At 34.8% G+C, this 15574-nt stretch overlaps 1 pseudogene; it reads right to left on the bottom strand.

Moving 5' to 3' along the window:
• Positions 1 to 142: 142 nt before the first annotated feature.
• Positions 143 to 1044, bottom strand: LOC141497891 (transcription factor BTF3 pseudogene; annotated as a pseudogene).
• Positions 1045 to 15574: the final 14530 nt, after the last annotated feature.

Below are 15574 nucleotides of genomic sequence, written 5' to 3'. Positions count from 1 at the left end.
GGAAACTATGGTCACTTAATCATCCACCCACTTTTCCAGACATCCTCTCCTCTCCCCCCACTATTAACCCTGGAGCAAGAATTTCCAAACTGTTTGTATTATGGTTTCTGGGTAATCTTCTGAATTCTTCTCAGATTAGTGGTTTTTTTTTTTTTTTTTTTTTTTTTTACTAGGTAAAGATTTTATTGACCTTTTTTCCTAATTTTAATTCCAGGCTTGTTAGGCTGCAAAGAATGAATTGTGTATAAGCAATAAATGAAAAGAGCTGCCATGTCCAACGGGCTTCAAAATATTAGAGATCTAAATCTCTAGATCCATAAACAAAAACAGTAACCGAAAGAAAAAAGGAAAAGAAAAAGAAAAAAAGCAGTCACACGATATAAAATAGCAGCTCCATATAACTTTCAAGTTTTAACTTTCAGAAGTTGATGCTCAAATCAGTTTGCCTCGTTCTTAGAAGCCTCATCAAAATTCTCAACGAGATCTGGAACTTCATCATCATCATCCTCCCCAGTGGCAAGTGGTGCTTTTCCATCCACAGGTTGCTTGGGCAGAGCCTCTGCCAGTCTTCTTAAGCTAGTCAGACTGTCAGCTCCAAGCTGGTTTAAGATACTGGGAAGCATTTCTGTTAGCTGCTTTGTCTCAACATGGCCTGTAATAGTGGAAAGTGTTTGCTGCCAATGACGCCTGAACTTTAGGGTTGTTAAAGTGGATCGCTGTTCCCTGGTTGGTAAACATATTCACCTCTTCAATACCAGAGATATTGTTTACTCCTAGTTTCTTTAAGGAAAACTGAAGTTTCTTATCATCTGCTGTAGCTGTTCTATGAACCACCTTCTTCTTTCTCGGAGCAGTTCCTTTCCCACCGATGCGCACTTGCGCCTGCAGCTTGGCAAGTTTCTCCTGGTTCATAATCGTTTCTTTCATCTTGCCGGAGCGAAAACGGAGCAGCGCAGATGCCCGGGGCTAGCACTTGCGGGGTCGCAGGGAGAAGAGCCGGAGACAGGGGAACACACGCGGGTTACCAAGATGGCAGCCAGAGAGGAAGCCCTCAGATTAGTGTTTTAATGTATAAAATAAAATTTGTTGGATTACAATGAGGGAGAACCTTTTTTAAAAAGGCAGGCATGTAGCCAAGAGTGTGCTAAAGTCAGTTCTTAAATGCTACAATTTAGGACTTTGATTGTTTTGTTGATTGTCAACAAGAAAATGAACATGAAAATGTTAATAATTCCAATTAAACTTAAAAGTGTTCAGTGTCTGTGTGACCTTAGGCAAGTCACTCAACCCATTGCCTTGCAAAAACAAAAAAAAAGTGCTCAATAAACATTTCTTTTTTCTTGGAGGGTTGATTTTTTTTTGTTTTGGATTTTTTTGCAAGGCAATGGGGTTAAGTGGCTTACCCAAGGCCACACAAGTAATTATTAAGTTTCTGAGGCCAGATCTGAACTGCAGGGCCAGTGCTCTATTCACAGCACCACCTAGCCACCCAGGAGGATTGATTCTTAAACACTTACCAGCATTACTCTAACCCTCACCCTCAATCTCAGCAGTCTGGAAGGTTGAGGTTGATAGATCTATTGATTCTGGGAGTTCTGGGATGCAGTGGGTTATGCTGCTGCACATCTGCACAAAATTCAGCATCAGAATAAACCTCTAGAATTGGGACCACCAAATTGTCTAAGGAAGGTCTAACTAGTCTTAGTCTCAATAATGGGATCTGGTCCATAAGTAGGTCCTGTTCTTCCCATCTGAAAGAGAAATGAGGAACCCAATCTTAAATTCAAAACAACGCAAACAAGAAAAAGAGAGAGGCAGCTTTTGCCTTAAGTCTTTTTGGCTGTGTCTCTCTAGATAACAAATGTGACTTCAAAGAGAGGCAGGACAGAATCCCATGGGTAGTCTAATGGCAATCTAGCCTGTACTGAAGCTAGTTCCAGAGGACTGAACTGGATGCTTAATTCTTCGTTCTATCTTTAGAGTTTCCTAGAGAAAGAAGAATGGGGTTATCACCTAGAAAATGAGGAATTCATTTCCAGTTGTGAAATCTATCATCCTTCTGAATCCTTTTCCAAAACATTTTCTATTTTATCAGTGAATTTTAATATTCAAAAGGTAAAAGCCAAAAATAAAAAGCCTCCCATTCTGGACAACAATTTGGAATTATGTAAATAGAGTGACTAAAATGTTCACACTTTTTGGATTAGAGATTCCATTGCTTGATATATATCCTAAGGAAATCAGTGGCAAAAAGAAAGGCCTTATGTGCAACAAAATCTTATAAACAACACTTTGTATAAGTGAGGAATTATAAACAAAGTCAGTGCTTATTGGCTGGAGAATGAATAAGCACATTGTGGCTTGTAAATGTAATAGAATATTATTATGCAATAAGAAACAATAAATAAGATGAAAACTGAGAAGCCCATCTGTACTATACAAAGTGATGTACACAGAAGGATGTGTGATATCTACAATAAATGGAAATAGAAAGAACAGAAAGATCAAAGCTGAATGCAAACTTGTAAGAACCATAGCAAATCCCAATTAAGAGATATGAGAAGGAACTTTACCCCCCTCTTCTTTTCATATATGGAAGTACACAGGTGTGGAAAAATGCATATAATATTGAACATATTAGACATATTATATACGTTATAAATATAGTTAATTTTGCTGATTTATTTTTTTCTTCTTTGCTATAAGGACTAAGAGGATAGAATGCTGGGCCTGGAGTCAGGAAAATTCCTCTCTTTGAATTCAAACTTGTCTTCAGAAATTTGCTAGTTTTATGACCCTGAGCAAGGAGCAAATCACTTAACTCCATTGATTGAGAAACCTCAGTTTCTCATTTGTAAAATGTGATGGAGAAGGAAATGGCAAACCACTCCAGTATCTCAACCAAGAAAACTCAAATGGGTTTATGAATAGTCAAACACAACTGAAAAAAGACTTAATAACTACAACAACATAAGGGCTTGTTTCTCTATGGAATTAGTGGGGAAATGATTCATTGGGAAATGCTGATGATATTTTTAAAAATAAACATCTATTTAATATTAAAAATTGTTTTTAAAAGATGTCTATCTACTTTAAGAAGTCAGGCTAGAAAATGAAGAAACTATTCTCCAAGAGGGGAGGTATTGCTGAATGAGCTAAAATAGCTAGAGAGAATTGGAGAAAAATTAAAAAGTTACTATTCACAGAGGGAAAAGAGAAGTGTTAAGGAGGTAATTAACACCTTTCCTTTGAATAGCAGCCAAGGGCTAAGAATAGACAAGGCCAAGAAATGAGAAAGGGTAATCCTGAAAATAAGAAAAAAATTAACTTTCTTTAGATAAAAAAAGAAAGGAAATGGCTAGATAAGACAAGCTTATAGCAGTTAAGTGATGACAAGGGTATTTAATTTGTGCTTAGGGGTTTGTTTTTTGTTTAACCCTTCTAAATGGAGTGTTATGTTTATTTTAAAAATGACAAAAATTACATATTTGTAGAAAAAGTACAGGTAAATAAATTGTTTTCTATTATTGTTTCTCTCAATCACCTACATGTGAAATATCTACTGGTAAACCTATTACCTTAAAATAAGCTCCATCTTTCATCTGATGGCAACTACCCAAATGAGGTGTTGTTTGCATTGAGGTGTTGGTTGGCCTTCATTGTTATTTTACATCCTCTCATTTTAGTGATAAAAATATACTTTCCTTTGCCATTCTACTTTTTTTTTTCTCTTTATGACAGATAGGGAACTGGGGCAACTGCTTAGATATTATAGGAAGGAAAGTGCTATGGAGTAATTCATATTTTGTATCTGAAAGATCTGTCTTTTTTACCTCAACAGCTACTTCATTTTTCAACTTCACTTTGCTAATATTAACCTGGATTTTTTTCCTTCTCTTCCATTGCTCATCTTTTTGGAGGTTTGTGAAATTTAGTATATTTTCTCTTTGAGACAGTGATTATTTTGGTCACAATCAATACTTGGTTTCACTAATATTAAATAAAGAGTATTTACCATTTTTGGAAATACTAAATAGTTAACCTACTGCCTTGATAAATGAGTGTTAGCTCCAGGAATAAATGGGAAAATTAAATCAGAGGTCAATGGCTTGTCCAAGGTCAGGGAAGTCAGTTGCCTACACTGATAGCTCAAAGCTTTCATAGCTCAAGTTCTCTGCTTGCTCACACTTTCACTGACTTGTTATTTTTAATGTGACAGTATGAAGGCAACTGTTGTCAACAAACAGGCAAGGCTAGGAAAACAGTTGGAATGGAAAGATGAGTAGCTAGCTGCTTACTTCTGTGGGTGTTTGGCAAGGGGCCTTGACCTGATCCTTGCCAAGGGTGAGTCTGCCAGAATGTTAATGAGACACATAAAAGGCTTTGTAAAGACAGAAAACTGCTAATAACAGAAAAATCTATGCCTACTTTAAATCAAGAACTTTATTGTATGTCATTTTCTAAAAGTGCTAACCCATTTAGGAAAATTAGCACTCATCCAACATGGGGCAAATGATTTTTTTCCTTGGGAGATGCTAAATTAGAATGTCTATAGGTTTAGGGAAAAATAATACTCAAAACAAAAACCACATCTGTAGAAACACAGTACAAAACCCTATATATATGTAATTGATCTGTCCATTTCAAAAACTACCTCAGGTAGGAAATATGCAGGTTAACTCAAACTATTTGCATGGTTCTTTTTTTTTTTTTAGGTTTTATTTTTTGCAAGGCAAACGGGGTTAAGTGGCTTCCCTAAGGCCACACAACTAAGTAATTATTAAGTGTCTGGGACCAGATTTGAACCCAGGTACTCCTGACTCCAGGGCTGGTGCTTTATCCACTACGCCACCTAGCTGCCCCTATTCACATGGTTCTTAAGGATTTTAAAGAGAATTCTATTTTTAATTTCAAGATATTTAAAGCTCATAGTTTACTTATTTTTTCCTAACAAAGCTTAATTTATAAAAAAAGTTTTGATGACCTCATTGTCATTTTTCTTTTTTCTGTTCTCTGCCAAGTTTTATTATATGATAGTATAATCAATACAAGGATACATTGAAAATGTATGAAATGGAATATGGGTTGAGCCTAATCAATAATTTAAGCAACAAAGACCCAAGAATTATGAGAGACAAAAACTTAGCTTTATTTCCATTAGCAGGAGCTGGGGAAACTTTTTTCTGGCAAAGTCCATTTGGATATTTATAACATTATTTGTGATCCATTCAAAATTATCAACTTAAAAATTACCCTGCTATAATTTAATTTACCCCTAAAAAGCTCCTAGATTTATTGAATTTCGAGTGCTGCCTATGGTTGCCATGGCAATGCCAGACCAACTGATTTCACAGGCTTTATTTGCCTCCAGACTGGACTTTCCTCATCCCTGCTTTAAGGAAAGGTACACATCCAGAGGAAAAAAAAAACTATGGAGCCTAAATTTTCATTTTTAAAAAACTTATATTTTTCCCCTTTTTTCTCTTATTTTTTTCTCTTTAGTTCTGATTTTTCTTTCACAACATGACTAATATGGAAATGTTAGACATTATTATACATACATAAACTATATCAGATTATTTGCTATCATGGGGATGGGGGAGAAAGGGAGGGAGGCAGAAAAATATGGAACTCAAAAGCTTACAAAAAGATGAATATTGAAAATATATGTGAAAAAATAAAATAATTAAAAAATAAAGGAATGGGCTAAATTCCCTATTGGAACTCTCCTCCCCATCCCCCCATCCTCCACCCAAAAGAAGTAGGAAGTAACTAAAGGCAGGACTCTTCCCAGAAGTAGCTCTATCTATGACTGAGTGCCTTGATTGGGAAATAGGGCACAAAGGTGATTAAGCTCATCAGCTTTTTAAACATTCTGCCTTCATCAACAGTGTACAGGCCTCATCACACACCTACAATCCATAACCTCTCTGTCTAGAGGAGGTAGGTGTGTTTATCATCAGTTCTCTGTACTCAGGATTGGTCAGTACATTGATCTGAGACCTAATAACCTTTAATGTTATCTTCCTTTATATGAATTAAAATCACTATGCATATAATTTTCCTGTTTCTGCTTATTTCAGACTTACCAGTTGACAGAAGTCTTTCACATCCTTATACTTTAATGTACTTATGCTTAAAATAAGGGAGTTTAAACTAAATGACCTCTATGTGCTTCTAGTTAGAAATTTTTATGATTCACATTGAAGACTGTCCACAATGGTTGAATTGCTATGTTCTAAAAGCTTTCTTCTATGGTAGCCAGTCTTCTGGTGAAAAGTCTCTTCACACATAGCAGTCCAGAACCATCTTAGTAGGTCCTTAGAGGTAGGCGTGTGGTGGTTAGAGCAATGACCTTGAAGTCAAGAGGACAGGAGTCCAAATCCAGTCTCAGACACTTGACACTCACTAGCTGTGTGACCTTGGGCAAGTCACTTAACCCTGATTGCCTTGCATCCAGGGCCATCTCCAGTTGTCCTGATTCATATCTGGCCACTGGACCCAGATGGCTCTGTAGGAAAAAGTGAGGCTGGTGACTTTGCACAGCATCTCCTCACTCAAATCCAATTTATGTACTTGTCATGGCATCACCTCCCTGGTGTCTGTGATCTTCTTCAAGAATGATCTAATGTTGTTGGATTCATCTTCGAGAATGAAGGCCATGGGGTGGCTAGGTGGCACAGTAGATAGAGCACCAGTCCTGGAGTCAGGAGTACCTGGGTTCAAATCTGGCCTCAGACACTTAATAATTATCTAGCTGTGTGGCCTTGGGCAAGCCACTTAACCCCACTGCCTTGCAAAAAAAAAAAAAGAGAGAGAGAGAATAAAGGACAAACATCAATTCTATTTCTCTGAATTTTTTATATGTTTTCTATTTTTCCCACAGTGACATTACACCATATAGATATGGTTTTATTTATTCAGTCATTCCCAAATTGATGTGCACCCTCTTTGTTTCTGTGTTGGTTGGGTTTTTTTTTTTTTCAAGGCAATGGGGTTAAGTGGCTTGCCCAAGGCCACACAGCTAGGTAATTATTAAGTGTCTGAGGTCATATTTGAACTCAGGTACTCCTGACTCCAGGGCTGGTGCTCTATCTACTGTGCCACCTAGCTGCCCCCCTTGTTTTTTTTTTTTTTTTGGCAACAACAAAAATGTTAAATTTTGATGTATATCAGACTCCTCCTTCTGTAACTAGGTGGCTCAGTAGATAGAGTACAGGCCCTAGAGTCAGGAGCACCTGAGTTCAAATCCATCTCAGACACTAGTTGTGTGACCCTTGGCATGTCTCCTACCTCTTCTTGCATTAGTTGCTCATGTCTAACATGAGTTAGAGATGGAAATGGTAAACCACTCCAGTATCTTAGCCAAGCAAAGCCCAAATGGAATTATAGAGAATTGGACAAGATGGAAACAACAGAATAATAATGTATGTCTGGTAGTCTTATTTAATAATAATTTTTTCAAAACAGATATCTTATTGTCTGATCTTGTTATCTCTTAGACTTTTTGTCTCTTCCTTAAGGATATGGTTTCTCTCTCATCACACTCTATTTGGATCAGTGTACAACATGGAAACAAAGTAAAGACTGACAGATTGCTTTCCATGGGGGGGTGGGGGGGTGGGGGGAGGGAAGTAAGATGGGGAGAATTGTAAAACTCAAATAATATCTTTAATTAAAATAAAATAAAATGAACCCTTAAAAATAATAATTTTTTTCTAAATACTAAAGTTATTACTTGGTGATATACCTCCCAAATCACTCAGTGGGCCTTCAAGAAAAAAAAAAAGAAAACAAACTATTGTCATATAATTTCCATGAGGTCAGGGATTATTTTATACTTATTTTTGAATTCCCAGCACCAACCAAAGGATAAATGCTCACTGACTGGCCAGACTATGTCTAAGAGTAGATATAACATTCTACATTTCTAGACTCCCATCTTTCTATCTTAAGGAAGGAGGTATATTTCTTCACTTTGTCTTTGGAGTTCAAAACTAGTCATTGTAATTATTCAATTTTCAACTCTTTTTTTGTGTTGAGTTCATTTCATATTTTGTAGTTGTGTACATTGTTCTCATTCTGCTTACTTTAGTTTGCTTCACTTCATATGTATTTTCATGTTGCTTTACAGTTTTATTCATTAATTATAGAGCAATGATATTCTATTACTTTCATATTCCATAACTTCACCAGTCACTCATATCTGATATGAAACTTTAGTGAAAGCACTATGATTCAAGAATTATGGGGACAATTGAAAAATCATTTGTAAAAAATTAGGTTTAGATCAAAAATATTTATACCATATGCCACAATAAACTCTAAATGGATACTCAACTTAGATACAAAAAATAAAAATAATATAGCCACCATTTAAAAATAAGAGGAGAATGGAAGGATTTATACTTGTATAATATGTTTAGGGGACAGGAGGAAATTCTTAACTAAAATAAGGGACAGAGTGATCATAAAAACTAAGATGGACAATTTCAATTATGTAAAATTGAAAAGTACAAAAACTTAATGAAGTTACCACATGAAGAGATAGTTAATTGGGCAAAAACTTTTCACAGAAAATATATTTGATAGTGATAGGACATGAAAGATATAGAGAGAATCAATATAAATATAAGAACAAGAGCCATTTCTTCTGTCATGGATATTTATTACTGACCATTTGATCAATAATTAAAAATGGAATAAAAAAAAGGCTGAAGGCAACTAGATGGTGCAGTGGATAGAGCACTTGCCCTGGAGTCAGAAGGATCTGAGTTCAAATGTGACCTCAAGACACATAATTACCTAGGTGTGTGACCCTGGACAAGTCACTTAACCCAATTGCCTTGCAAAAAAACCCCAAAGAAACCAAAAAACAAACAAACCCAAAACGAATGAAAAAAGGCAAGTTATCCATAACCATATCCATTTGAAAGAATAATCAAATAACTTGTAATAAGGTAAATGCAAATTGAACAACTCTGAAATTTCACCTCACATCTACAAGATGAACAAAGAAGACAAAAGACAGAAGTGTTACATATTAGTAAGACTAGAGGAAGACAGGAAAAACCAACTAAGGTGTAGGGTTAGAAAGGCAGCAGCTTACAAAAGACCTAGACTCATTCAACCTGTGAACAGACTAACAATATTATAGATGAAAATGGAGAGATGGTTACAAACTTGTAATTAAATTTGCCCAAGTCAGGGAAACAGGAAACAGCAAAATTCCACCTCTGACCTAGATTAAATGTAATCAGAAAATATTTAACAAAATAAAGAAAAATACAATATAATTGTTTGTTTTCTATGCCAATATTCAACTAGCAGAGAGCTATTTAACACTACTGCCTTACATGGGATTACATGCTTATTGATATAACTTATTATTGTATGCTTGATTCATTGTCTTCCTTTTTTATTAATCAGTGCTAATGTTATTAAAATAGTATATATAACTATATGCTATATATATAACTATATATTGTATATATAACAATATACTATATCTATGTACTGTTTATTAACTATCTATTTTGCTGTTTGTGTATATGCTAAAACTGCATGTTTTGTTCTTTCATATGCTATTGAAACTTACCTTTATTTTACTTTGCTGTCGCTGTCTATAATTATTTGATTTTATATAATGTAAATGCATACATTACTGGGATATAATATATATTGTTTTTCATGTAATTTAGGCATCTGGTCATTAAAACAGTAGGTAAAGCAATGCTTTGTATCATGTTTATTTCAGGTACTGTTGAAGTGTATTTCCTGCCCCTGAACACACACACACACACACACACACACACACACACACACACACACACACACACACAGAGACACACACACATACACACTCTCTCTCTCTCTCTCTCTCTCTCTCTCTATATATATATATATATATATATGTGTGTGTGTGTGTGTATATATATATATATATATATATATATATATATATATATATGTTTTGGATTTTATAAAAGGAAAAATGAATTTTTAAAAAGCAGGGGGCAGCTAGGTGGTGCAGAGGATAGAGCACCAGCCCTGAAGTCAGGAGAACCTGAGTTCAATCCTGCCTTGAACACTTAAGCTGTATGACTCTAGATAAATCACTTAACCCTGATTACCTCACTGACAAAACAAAAACTCTGGGTTTTTTGATGATTACTTAGGATTCTGGAATAATCACCCTTGTTTATTTAATGGTATTGTTGTATTTTTTGGTGTTTGAGATCTATGCTTTCAGATTTCAAGCATTCCTCAGCTGAAATCTACAAGAAATTGCAACTTTTCTGGCCCAAGGAAGGGATCAGATGTAATATAGGGAGAATCAAGATGGTGGAAGCTACTGTGGTAACAGAACACTTTTACTCACTGTTCAAAAGAACCCATAGTATTTGAATTAGGTATTGAAAGAGGATGCCTGGGAAGAAGGTCATGATGTATTTCTCTTAGCCTAGCCAGGTGGAGTTCTGAGAAGTAGAGTAATGTGCTTTCCCTAGGTGACCTGCCTGAATCTGGGACTCTTGAGATTATTATTGATGACCATATTGACCAGGAACTGTGGGATGGAGCAAGACATAGAGAGATGAAGTCATAGAGCAGTAAGAGAGAAATCACTGGATCATGTCAGATCATACCTTTTATTCCCTCCTTATCCCTGGCTACACCAAACTATTCGCACTCTGCATTCTGTTATCCCCTTATCCCCATTGCTAGACAATTTTGTGCTCTACTCTGTTCCTTATCTACTGTAGTCTTGAGCAGTTAGCATTCCAAAGGATGTTCTACAAGTGATTTCTGTTGTTTTCCTATTTATTGTTACCATTTAATAAAAGAAAACTGATAGTGATTAGCTCCTTCTAGGAATTTTACTATTTGGCAATAAATGTAGTTGAGAAGATGTTTTGCCCTTAAAAATGCAGAAGACATATTTTTCTTCCCTAGCAAAGGCTGCAGTGGAAAGAGTTGAGATCTCATGGAACCCATGGGAGAATGATCTACATATCATCACTATCACCATTATCATCACCATCATTATCACCACCACCACCATGATCATCATCACCTTCATCTTCACCATCACCACTACTACCACCACCATCACCATCCCCTCTTTTAAGAGAAACCATTATATGCACTTTTCTAGCTGGGATCATCTTTGTTATACATGATCATTTCCCATCACCAGTATGGGCCTCCTGAAAGAAGAGATTCCATCCAAGCTGTCTGCTATAAGTCAGGAGCTTTCCTTATAGATGGGAACTTCTATTTCCTCTATGTGAGGAAATGTTTACAGATTTCAGAAATATATCTATACCTATCTATGCCTATAACTTACATGGGAGCTCATCTTCCTCACTCCCTTATATATTCTACTATATTAAATGTGAAGACCTTTATATGCTATTTAACATGTAGATAGCTCTGCCTGTTCATCTAGATATCTATCCATTCATTTATTTTTCTATCCATATATCTACCTAAACATCTATCCATCCATCCATCCATCTAGATCACTATCTCTTCATCCCTAGTTTGGTTTCATTAAAACTTGGTTTCACTGGATTTTATTGTGAAGAACTTTTAAAATTTAATCTAATCAAAATTATTGATTTTATTTCCTGTAATGTTTTTTCCCACAAATTCTTCTCTTATTGTAGATTTGACAATTAAGATATTCCAAGCTCCCCTAATTTATGATATCACCCTTTATGTTAAAATCCATTACTACTAAAATCCATTTTGACCTTATCTTGATATAACCAAAACGATTTCTCTTTTTCCCAGGAATTTTTGTCAAACAGTGAAGTTGTTCCTAAAGCTTGGATCTTTTTATGGCCATTTACAACTGTAAATCTAGTTCACTGATCTACCCTTCAAATTATTAGCCCCAAATTGTTTTGATGATGATTTGCTATATAATGTTTAAGATCTGGTACTACTAAGTTACCTTCTTTCACATTTTTTAAAATATTGGTTCCCTTGATATTCTTGAACTTTTTTTCTTCCAGATGATTTGTTATTTTTTCTAACTCTATCAACTAGGTTTTTGGTAGTTTGGTATGGCATTGAATAAGTAATTTAATTTGGGTTGAATTATCATTTTTATTATTTAACTTGACTTACCCATGAGTAATTATTATTACTCCAAATGTTTAAATTTGACTTTGTGTGAAAAATGTTTTAATAATTATGTTCACCAAGATTGAGTTTATCTTGGCAGGCAGACTCCCAAATTATTTTAAATGGATTCTCTCTCTCTCTCTTGCAGCTGGATTTTCTTAGTGACATACAGAAAAGCTGATTTTATGTGTGGATTTATTTTATATTCTGCAATTTTGCAAAAAAAATTTGTTAATTATTTCAACTAGTTTTATAAGTTGACTCTAGGATTTCCCAAATATACTATCAGATTATCTGCAAAAGAGATAGTTTTGTTTCTTCATTAGCTATGCTACTGCTAAAGCTAGCCTTTCTAGTGCAATATTGAATATAGTGATAAGGAGCATTCCTGCTTCACTAGTGGTAAGGCTTCTAGCTTATCCATATTAGAGATAATGCCTATGGATGGTTTTAGACATGCTACATATTATTTAAAGAAAAGCTTCATTTATTCATATATCCATTTATTATTTAATGAGTGTTGAAGCTTTTTCTGCATCTATTGAGATAATCATTTTTTTTGTTTTTGTTATTCATATGGTCAATTATGATGAAACTTTCCCTAATACTGAACAGTCCTGCATTTCTGGTATAAATTCACATAGAGCAAGCACACATCTCTTAGGAACTTTAGAATTCATTGTCAGCACAGGAGGGACTGGCACAGTACCATTGTGAGGGAGGGTGCTGTGCTCTATGAGCTAGGTTGAACTGAAGCAGCTCAAAGGAAATGTGAGATATGGAAGGTTAGAGAACCTACTTGAGGTGTTCAGTGCATTATTGGTGCCTGACCTGTGGTGGAGTATTTCAAGTTCATTTTGATCTGATTAGTCACACTGTAACTTGTCTCTTACATAGTGATGTCATCTTGGTCTTCTTCAATAAAAAAGGACAAGAACCAATCAAGTAACCAACCCAAACAAGAACCAAACATTTGTTAGAATTCATTGTGAATATAACTGGTCCCAGGGATTTTTTCTTAGAAAGTTCATTTTATGGCTTGTTCAATTTCTTTTTCTAAAATTAGGTTAAGTATTCTATTTCCTCTAGTTAAGCTGGATAATTTATGTTTTTGTAAATATTCACCCATTTAACTTATCAGATTTACTGACATATATATAGATACATATATATATGTATCTATATATATAATTAGGCAAAAATAGCTCCTAATAATTGCTTTAATTTCCTCTTTGTGGGTGGTGAATTTATTTTTTTCAAGCTTGATACTGATGATTTGGTTTTTTTTCTCTTTTAAAAATCAAATTAGCTAATAGCTAATCTGTTTTAGTGGTTTTTCCATAGAACCAGCTTTATTAGTTCAATGGTTTTTCTTACATTCAATTTCATTAATCTTTTTGATTTTTCAGCACTTTTTGATATTTGAGAATGTTTGAATTTGCTCTTTTTCTAATTTAATTGTATGCCCATTTCACTAATCTGGTTTTTTATTTTGATATTTGATATTGAGTGTTTAGGAGATATACATTTTCCTCTAAATTGTTTTGTCTGCATTCCATATATTTTGGTATGTTGTCTCATTGTTGTAATTTTCTTAATAATGAAACTATTGTTTCTATGATTTGTTCTTTTATCCACTTCTTTAGGATTATTTAGCTTCTGATTAATTTTTAATCTATGTTTCCATGGCAAAGGGAATGTTTCAGTGTTTGCACACAGAAGTGAAGGCATATTCAAAGGAGAATCAATAATGCTTCAAGTCTATTTTCTATTAGGTCTTGCTGTTGTCCCTGCTTAAAGGATTTTAGGTATTAGCAAAAGAAAGACATTAAGGTCAAAGAATCTACTTTGTGGATTTCATTTGCTACCTTATGTTGGTTGCTAAAGAAATCCTCACATCACTAAGAATGGTGAGCCAATTTTTTTTTTTAAATTTTAAAAAAGATTTTATTTAAATTTTACAATTTTCCCCCTAACCTTGCTTCTCTCCCCCCAACTCTCCCACAAAAGGCAGTCTGTTAGGCTTTACATTGTTTCCATGCTATACATGGATCTAAATTGAATGTGTTGAGAGAGAAATCATATCCTTAAGAAGGAGCCAACTACTTTTCACTATGCATGCTGATGCAACTACACATTGCAACAGTTCTTGCATTCTCATCTTCCCATTATGTGCCATTTCACAGGCTGTCTCCAATCCCATCTCTTCCTTCTGACTTCTCCAGTTTCCTTCAAGACTTAGTTCAAACTTCACCTTCTGCAAAAGGTCTTTTACACCCTCTTTCTGTTATCACCATCCGGTGACTTCCCTCTGAGATTAACTTCCATTTGTATTATACAGATATTATATGTATATATTTATTTGCATGCTAAGTCCTTTATTAGAATCCCTGAAGGCAGAGACTATATTTTTGTCTTCCTTTTTTTTTTTTTAAAATAGTGCCTGGCACAAAATAAGTGCTTAATGAATGATAGTTGATTGTTACTATAAAAACCTTTTATTCTAGAAATTTTCAATTTCTAGTGATCTAGTGATTTCCAGTACTATTTCCAGGTCTGCACTTAAACATTTGCTAGAAGGCTAATAGTATCTTTTTTTAAATTTTTTGCAAGGCAATGGGGTTAAGTGACTTGCCCACAGTCACACAGCTAGGTAATTATTAAGTGTCTGACTTCAGATTTGAACTCAGATACTCCTGACTTCAGGGCCAGTGCTCTATCCACTGTGCCACCTAGCTGCCCTATAAAATCTTTCTTAAAAAAAAACTAACGTAAGCAGAAAAAAATATCTAATGATTTCTCTCTCATCATTCAATTTAGATCAATGTATACCATGGAAACAATGTAAAGACTGGCAAATTGCTTTCTGTGGGGGGTGGGGGGAGGGAAGTAAGATTAGGGGAAAAACATAAAACTCAAAATAAATAAAATCTTTAAAAAATATATCTATATCTATCCATCTATCATCTATCTTTTTCCCCAAAGAAGCTGAGATACCAAATTATCAATGATATGTGAAATTTTCAAAATATCTACAAATGATTTAAATTTGTCTTAGTCAAACTTTAAAAACATTTTATGGTCGGAGGATATGCAAAGACAATTTACAGATGAGATCAAAGCAATCCATAGCCATATGAAAAATTGCTCTAAATCATTATTAGAGAAATGGAAATTAAAGCTTCTCTGAGGTACCACCTCACACCTCTCAGACTGGCCAATATGACCAGAAAGGATAATGATCATTGTTGGAATGGTTGTGGGAAATCTGGGACAGTAATACATTGTTGGTGGAGCTGTGAACTCATCCAACCTTTCTGGAGAGCAGTCTCAAACTGCCCAAAGGGCAACAAAAATGTATATACCCTTTGATCCAGCAATACCACTACTGGGTCTATACCCTGAAGAGATGATGAAAAAGGGTAAAATCATCACTTGTACA

Source organism: Macrotis lagotis, chromosome X (genome assembly GCF_037893015.1).
Source record: "Macrotis lagotis isolate mMagLag1 chromosome X, bilby.v1.9.chrom.fasta, whole genome shotgun sequence".
NCBI classification, from domain to species: Eukaryota; Metazoa; Chordata; class Mammalia; order Peramelemorphia; family Peramelidae; genus Macrotis; species Macrotis lagotis.
The sequence above is the reverse complement of the archived record's forward strand: the minus strand, read 5'-3'. Positions and strand labels throughout refer to the sequence as shown.